This window comes from Peromyscus maniculatus, chromosome 18 (genome assembly GCF_049852395.1).
Source record: "Peromyscus maniculatus bairdii isolate BWxNUB_F1_BW_parent chromosome 18, HU_Pman_BW_mat_3.1, whole genome shotgun sequence".
NCBI classification, from domain to species: domain Eukaryota; kingdom Metazoa; phylum Chordata; class Mammalia; order Rodentia; family Cricetidae; genus Peromyscus; species Peromyscus maniculatus.
In genome coordinates this window covers 6300876-6309511 of record NC_134869.1, presented here as the reverse complement: position 1 = coordinate 6309511, position 8636 = coordinate 6300876, and the positions used below count along the sequence as shown (strand labels likewise).

General features: G+C 39.2%; 1 protein-coding gene across 5 annotated transcripts in view; it reads left to right on the top strand.

Annotated features, from left to right (window-relative positions):
* Window positions 1-6765: 6765 nt before the first annotated feature.
* LOC143269243 (disks large homolog 5-like) overlaps window positions 6766-8636 on the top strand; it is a 97907-nt gene continuing 96036 nt past the window's right edge. For 3 of the 5 annotated variants that reach the window (XM_076554310.1, XM_076554306.1, XM_076554305.1), the window contains exon 1: window positions 6766-6874. The gene's annotated coding sequence lies outside the window, so the exon portion shown is untranslated. Of the gene's footprint in view, window positions 7288-8636 lie in introns of all 5 variants that reach the window. The other 2 variants (XM_076554307.1, XM_076554308.1) reach the window with 2 other exon arrangements.

Here is an 8636-nt window from a genome sequence, read left to right as displayed (position 1 = left end):
TTTACAAAAAGGTCACAGTGATCCTCCTGGAACACTTGCAACTATCCAGGTCCCAGTTGAGCACATCTCTTAACAGAAATCTCTTTACATTGTTACATTGTAGGGGTGGTTGAATAATGGCTGAGTCAGGTGGCCCCCAAAATTAGTTCTTTTAGTTTCTCATTTCCTGGTGCTTCAAGTTTCTCCTTTCCTGAGGCTTGGGGGTGTAAGCCTGAAGGGCTAGGGTCTTTCAGTTTCACAGGTACAGATATCTTTGAGTTCAAACATCAAGATTAACAGATGTCATAGGCTCCAAAGCAATCTACTTTCATAGTGTCTTTTCTGCAATTTTCAGCTAAGACCTTGTGGTACACTCTCTGTGAGTTTGAGAACACTATGTTATATACAGTGAGTTCCAGGACAGCCAAGTTGATCACACAGAAAAACCCTGTCTTTAAAAACTAAAAGAAAAAAATAATATTAATTATACTACTTAAGTAATTATAATAAACTAGGTCATGGGAGACCATGGGGAAAAAATCACTGAAGACCTTAGAGAGGCATGGCTTGCTCTCATGCTTCTTGGCCCCAAACACCTAGGTTTTTCTCTCTGTTGAAATACTTTCATCTGCATCTACTCCACAGAATTTGTCATCCTCAATGGAAGCATCTATGTTGTTTTAGTCAACCACCAAAGAGAAAGAGAATGTGAGGGTCCTTAAGGCTTCTGAATAACCCCTGTGCTGAACCTCCATTTGAAATACCCAGCTGGCTCTGCTGTGTGTATCAGGTTAATTCAATCACAATCCCATATCTATACTAAAGTCCTTCATGATGCTGCTCTGAATGAATGCATGGGAAGAGAAGCTTCAGTTTGTTCTGCCTCTGAGAGCCAATAGTGCTCTTTATCTTGGCTCTGCTATACAACAGGGAATGCGGTTTGTGATCCTTGGCATCCAGTCTCTGTTTGTGGTAGCAATCATAGGGGGTTATTGGTGTTTGGGAATCTGAAATATTATCAGGAAGATGAAATTTTAAAATAAAGTTTCCTGAGAGGATCCACATATAAGGGAAAGAGAGATGACATAGTCTCTGGTAAACATATAAATGGAGATGACATGTGTTGACTGTTGTTACAGAAATGCTTCATATGCTGGAGCCCTGAATGTTTAATTTCCCCCTTACTTTTGACATGGCTTTCTTTTTCTTTTTCTCAAGTGGCTGTGGAAGTAAACACTTTTGAATGCATGTCACCTATATGTGTTTGCCCACTTTTCACAGTTCTCTCACTGTTTTAGATTTTCTAGATAAATTCTCTCAATTAATATATAATGTATATTTTTTTTTATATTACACACAAACATGGATACTCACTTCCTCCTTAGAATGTAATTGGGTCATTTAAATCAGTTAGGAAGGAGACATGTTATATGACCCTTCCAAGCAGGAATCAATTGCTCATTATATAAAAATCAAAGAAAGAGGCAAAAAGAAACAGGAAGGAATGTATGTCCTGAAAAATTAATGTTTAAAGTGGAATTGCTATAAAAGACATACTGTGTCATATACTAAGATGAAGTATTTAAATGTGATACAAACTTCCAAATGGAATTTGTCAGTCATAAGGTGGTGGGGAATGATCCTAACAAGAGTCTTTTGTTCTTTTTACTTTTCTGTTTTTGACTAGAATTAAAGAATCTATTCCACCATTTCTTTTTGTTAGCTACTCACCTCCTTGTCAACCTGCACTCCCCTTCAGTTGTGCTGACACCTGCTACCAATCTCTCCCACAGGGGCTGAGGCTGATTTTCTTGCCCTGGTTGAGCAGAGTCACATTTGCCTTCATCACTTAGACTTCACTGTCTTCTCTTTAGCACTAGTGACAGCTCTGAGGAAATTTACAGAGGAATGTGAAAATTTAATCAGAATTAATGTAGAAACTGAAGTTTCTCTTCAAGTATCATCTTTACTCCCTGTGACACAGGAGGAATGTTCCAACATTCTGTACACGCACTCTAGCTGTTAAAGGCAGAGATGCTGAAGCAGGCCTAAGTTCTATGCCTTTACATTTCTGTTGCTTACTCATGCCTGAAATGAGTCCTTCATAGCTCAAAACTCATCCAAGATGAACAACATCCTTTATGAAGGCACAACTTCTAATTCTTTCCTAAAGAGACCACCTACTAAGAGAAAAGCGGTCAAATGAATGAGCCTATGGGGGCAATTCAGTGGGAAGCCCACATACTCAAAAAGAAGTAAGCCATGCCTTTCACTGGCCCTTTCATTTGATAGGTTGTGGAAATCTATCCACAAAGAAAGAGGAAGTGCCACTCATGTAGGTCACGTCCCCTCAAATTGTGTTTTATACAAGTACATACATGTAGATAAGAATATGTATAGGGTTGGGAGGGGCAGGAAAAGGGAAGAGGGGAATCTTTGATTGGTATGTAAAATGAAAAAAATTCCTAATTATAACCAATATTTCTATTGTGCTAGATTTATATTTGTGCCTAGAATCATTATTCTTCCCCATAGTTTCTAAACTCTCCTACTCTCCCATCACCCATAAGATATGTAAAAATTACAAACCTTAAAAATATTTTATGCTATCACTAAGTATTTGTTGATGAAAGGATTGGTTTCAACATCTTTATCTTAATGAGAAGTACCGTGCTCCAAACTGTTTCTGGGAAAGAAGCGGTTGAAAACAGCAGTTCACATCTGAAAATACAGATTGTTTTCATTATGAAACCAGATTGCAGTCTCCTGAAGGGTTTAGTAATGCTAGATGTTCACTCAATTCTGGATATGATTGTCGAGCATAGCTTACTTCTTTAAAAGAATGTATCAAATCAGGTTATGTTAGAATAGTAACAATAGTTATCTGAAAGCCTGAGATTCTGGTAAGTTGATGCTGGGCACCTCAGCAGATAGAGTAGTCCCACAGTGGCTGTCTCACATCGGAGAGACCCACAACCCAGTGGTTGCTCAGAGCATGAATCTGTCTACCTGAGCAGTCTGAATGTGGTACTAGAACTTTAGAAGTTTCCTGGAGAGGTGATCGTCTCTAGTCAATGGACAGATACTGCAAAGATGTTTCTGGTATCAGCAGAGCAATCCTCTGCAGCAGCAGCAGGTTAAATCAATTCATCAGCAAGAGGAACGGCCAGGCAGGCACAAGGTTAACAGCCTGCATCCTACTCTGCCCTTTTTAATCTAGGCTGCTAACAGAAGGTTTCACCCACACTTATGGGGTGGGTTCTTTCCACATAAATTAAGGCAACCAGGTCAAGTTTTTAGTTCGGTTCCCTACTGAGGCAATTCTAATTTGTGGCAAATTGACATTAAAACCAATCTTCACATTCCACCATTGCTCACTGGCCACCTTAAAATCCATATGCTTATGCAGACATAAACATACACACATCACAGCAAGGAAACAAAAAAAAAGGAAGAAAAAAAGGATATATTTAGAAAATGATATTCAAATTAAATTGTAAATACAATATAATCTTTTATCCCTCAAGCCTCATATTTAGTTCACAGTATAATACAATCCTCTTTTAGATGTCCTATATTCTAATATCCTAAAAATCCAAATTCAAATCCTTTAAAAGTCTCATATGAAGTATCAGGGACTAAGGAGGTCCAGCCCCTCGATGGTCCCCTCCCAGGGTTTGGGAAGAATCTACAACCAGCTGATAATTAATCCTTGATGAAAAGAAATGAATCTATGTACATGAAACTCCTTAGTCCATACACTTTATTATTCTGGGTCAGTTCTCTCTCTACACAGCTTATATTCTGCTCTCAATTTAGCTCCTTTCTTGCCTGATTTCTCTCTACATTTATCTGCTGTCCCCTCTAGGTTCTATCTTCATCTTAGTTCTTCATCTTAGTTCTGTTCCTTGTAGGTTCTCATTCATCTGGTTTTTCCCATACCATCTCCTCTCCCATCTCATCTTCTCTCATCTGTTTCTTCCTCATCTTGTTCTTTCCCATCTGGCTCTTCCATCTCGTTCCTCTAGTACTCTCTTCTAGCCCTTCAATCTAGTTCTTCCCCATCTCAGTTTGTTCCTCTCAAGCTCTTACCCATCTAGTTCTTCCATTCTCTTTTCTCTTCTCCGTCCCCTCTGTGTCCTGGAAGTCCCAGTAAATATACACTTACAAGCAGTAATCCCTTGGCAGAGCAAAGCTAGGCTTCCAGGGTCAAATGGAGGGATGAGAAGAATCACTTAGAGAGGCAGTAATACTTAATTATCATTTGCAACCCAAAAGGGAATTGACTAATGGGGAAATGAATTAACTAAAGGCTAAATTCAGGTAATATTTAAGAAGAGAAATTTTATGTGCTCCACTATAGTCTTAAACGTGATTGGTGGAAAATGTTAAGACTCTAAAAGTTGCTAGGTCAATGGGAGAAAATAAAACTGTCTTCTTTTTTCCTGTGGTTTTTATCTATTCAAGTTAACAACTGTTTTTTCTGGAGGGTTAGGGAAAGTGTGCTTGGTCGCTAGGCAACCTGTGTACAGCTAGATGCCTCTGGTGACAGTAAAAGGGAGATAGGTAGGATTTGGGAAAGGAGGTAGTTAAGCTTAATTGGCACATCCACCAGGTCTTCTCAAACAGGTAGTCTGGACACTTAAGTCTGTTCTTAGAGAGTACAGAGGTATCTCTTATAAGCTACTTTCCTCCATCTGGGGATGGACCTGGCCAGATGCTGCCAATTATGATAATTACAGGGAGGCTTGAACTAGGGTTCTGGCTGTGCATAGCTGTCAGCACAGAAGGTTATCTAAATATTCCTTTAGTAGAGGGGCAATGGTGCCCACAAATGATAGAAAATCTACAATAGCACACAAGAAACTCATAGCAGAAAACAACTGATAATCAAAAGCCAAATATCACCAAGGCTCCCTGAGCCTAAGCTTGACCTCTGGAAGGCCTTTGGCTTCTTGCAGGTGTTAACTTTGTCATAATCAGGTGAAATCCTACTTTGTATATTTTTGTGGCTTGCAGCAATAAAGAAACTGTGTACATACATCTAGCACATTATGTTAATAGTGTCTATTATAATTCCAATCCTGAAAAAATAAATGCCATAGCAAATAGGCAATCAAACCAAGCTAAAAAGACATCCAGCAGAAAAAACTCAAAACCTGGTGTTCTAATGAATTTGGAATGTAATATTATGAACTCAGAAATAGACTGTCTAGCAAATTTCTTTGGAGAATAATTGTTTTAGTGTCTCATAACTTATCTTTGATAATATGGATTCATAACATTTGACTGATAATAGTATCTCATTCAATATTGAATTAAATTATAAATAGAAATAAGAAAACAATAAAGTCTCCTTAATGTAGGCATACTTATTTTATTAACAAATAGAAAAAGACCATTTATGTTGAATATAATAATTTTATATTTTTTAAAGCTGAAGGGTACTCTCTAGGGCCAGTCTCAGATTCATGATCCTCCTGCCTCAGCTTCCCAAGTTGCTAGGTTTAGAAACATGCACCACTATTCCCTGATAAAATGTATTTCTCAAACTGGGAGGTGAGATCTATGTATTTGCTTGTATAAGGTATATGAAATTGGAGTTTATATAGCTACTGCCAGGTTGCTCTCTCTAGAAGCATCTGCAGAGCTCAAAATGTAACATAGTTCTATTTTCCAGTTTCCTGTCTCAAACCTTGCACTTGTGTCTTTCACACGGTCCTACCAATATTGAGTGGAAGTTGGCAAGAACAAAGCTCTGGATGAGATACTTTGATGAAGGTGGAACTTTCTGCCTCCTTTCAACATTATCTCCAGCCCCCAAATATTTCTCTATCTTGCCAACTGATTCAACAACACTTGCATTCCCCAAAGTGACCCTGATGGAAGGAGGCACAACTTGAGAAGCCCCACAGTGACACTAAAACAAAATCTGTTTCCCTGGACACAAACTGTTTTCCTCCTTTCCCTTCTGCATGACAGCTCTCATCTTAAAGATCATGAAATCACTCAGACTTATGCTTTTGTCATTTCTCAGCCATGAGCCACTAAGTCATTTGACATGCCGAAAATTTACCAAATCACTTGGAGAGGTGAATGATAAGAGCACAGTCCGACTGATGCAAGCTCCCTGTCCATGCTGAGTCACAGGAACGCCAAGCTGATGACCTGATACAATGTCAACATTGTTAGATACCACTTCCTCACTGGGACTAAACACAGCCACTTCTGCGGAATAGAAGTCAACTCTAATCTAGCCATCTGTGGAATTGACTTGACTAGGGTCCCTGTCACATACAAGCAGCTGTGTGATTTTGTGAAAGTGACTCTCTGGTTGTCATTTTAATTTTCTCCTGTTTCCAATAAAGCAGCCCTATCTGGTGGCCTCCCAGATGGCCAAATGGGTCTTCTGCTCCAGGTAAGAGGATGTGAGGCTAGGTCAGATAAGATGAGGCAAGGTGAGACAGAACAAGAACTGTGGGATGGTAGGTGTGCAGGTCTGGCCACAAGGCCTCCCTCTGTAACTTATGAGCAGACCATGGAGGCCTGAGCACCCACTTGTCCTGTGCTGAGCTGGAAGCCTGCGATGTGCAGACCCCCAGTGTTGAGAGGCTCCACAACCTTTGTCTCTTGAGACACTGCAGACCATTCCCACCAAAGCCACATCCCACCAGGAAAGGCCAGCCTCCAAATAGAGCCACATGCAACACATCCAATCATAAATGGCATGTGAGGCTTAAGCCCATCCCTGAAGCATTCTGGCCCAATGAGCATCCGGACAGAGACTCTAAACCTCTCCCATTCCACCTTGTTCTTCCGGCCTGGTGCATTGAGCATGCTCAGACTTGAGGAGGTGAAGGAACTGCTGAGGAGCTGCTGAACCGTTGTGGAGGAGGTCTGTGGAGTTCATTCTGGTGAAGGCTGTCCCAGGCCAGCGTGGCCAGGCTCAGGGTCTCTGAGGGGTGGACCACACGGGTGGGAGACCACCATCTCCTCAGAGTCTGGACTTCCTCACAGCACCGGGTCTGGTGAGGCTGAGATGAAGGCAAAGGCCTTCTTGGCAGCAGTCTCCTCTTAGGCCAGGTCTAGTGAAGGCTGGGGCAGTCTTCTCAGAGCCTGGAGACTCCTCACAGCCCAGTTCTCCTGAGGCCGCGATGCCTGCTGTGAAGATCCAGGATGGCAGGATGCAGTTCTGAAAGAATGATTATAGGCTTTCATCCAAATTGCTATAGGATTAATCTTTTCTGTATTTCTTTACTGCATCTTAGTGCCTGTGGGATCAGCGATATCCCTTTTCTCATTCCTTATGTGAGTAACTTTAGTATTCTTTCATTTTTCTTCGCTAGTGTGCCTAGAGATTTATCAGTGTTATGTAGATAGGTATCTTTCTCTTACTTCTTGTCATATTTATTTTCAATTTATTGAATTTTAAAAATTGATTAGGGGCTTCTTACTTTCTTTTTAGTATTTATATAAAATTTATGTCACAGATTATAAATTACTTAAGTCAGGTGTTAAGTATTTCATACCTATATTCAAAGCCCTTGGGAAACAGGATTCCATTAGTTGGAGAACAGACTGGGCTCCACACAGAGCTCTACACTGTGGCTATGCTACAGAGTGAGATCACAAAATCCAAATGTATTCACATTCATATAAAATCATTTAATGTTTTAGTTTTTTTCTAATTATGGTTTAGCTTTATTCCATAAATTTTGTTATCTTTTATTTCCACTTTGATACTTTTACTCTTACTATGACTTTCTCTTTTAATCTATTGATTATTTTAAGAATGAAATGTTTAATTATCGTTTATTGGTGATAATAAGATACTATTCTGCTATTAACTTATATTTTAATTTCCCTGTAGTCACATTGCACACATCACTTTATATCGGCTCTTTTATGTTTATTTAAACCTGTTTAGTATCTTGTAACATGGAGTGTGTTTAAAAGTGACTTGTGTGTTCTGGAAATGTTGTCTTAAGCTGTCGTTTGAGGAGGTATTCTGTAAATGTCTGTTAGGTGAAATTGATTGACAGCAGTGTTCATGTTCTCCTTGCCTGCTTCTTTCTTATTTTCTCTTTTTATAGTACAAGAACTTAATTATAATTTTAATTTTTTCTTATTACCCAATCTTATCCTGTGGATATATCAAGAGTAAAATGGAATTTTCTGTTCTAAATGCATCATCTTTAACCCTTTTTAGATAGGAACTTTTGTTCCTATGTCAAAATTGCCCTGAATTACTCCATATGTTCATATTTTTTAAAAGTCAAAAACCTCATTCATTTGAATTCTTATTGTTTAGTTCATGTTAACAAATGGTAGAAAGTGAAATTTTATTTTTTTTAACCTATGCATTTTTCTTTTTTTATTGATTCTTTGGGAATTTCATACCATGTACCCCAATCCTACCCATCTCCCAGTCACTCCATATCTGCCTCTCACTCTTTTAGAGTCCCCCCACAAAGGAAAGAAAAGGGGAATATAAATGAGACAAAATAAACAATAATTAAAAAGAAGAAAAAGTAAAGCACTTCACTCCCCCGACCCTCATCTTTCCCACCTCTCCATCATCTCTCCATCATCTTAGTGGCATTAGGAGCTGCTGTGTATCATTCAGGTCTAGTATTGATGGTGTACTGAAGCCACGG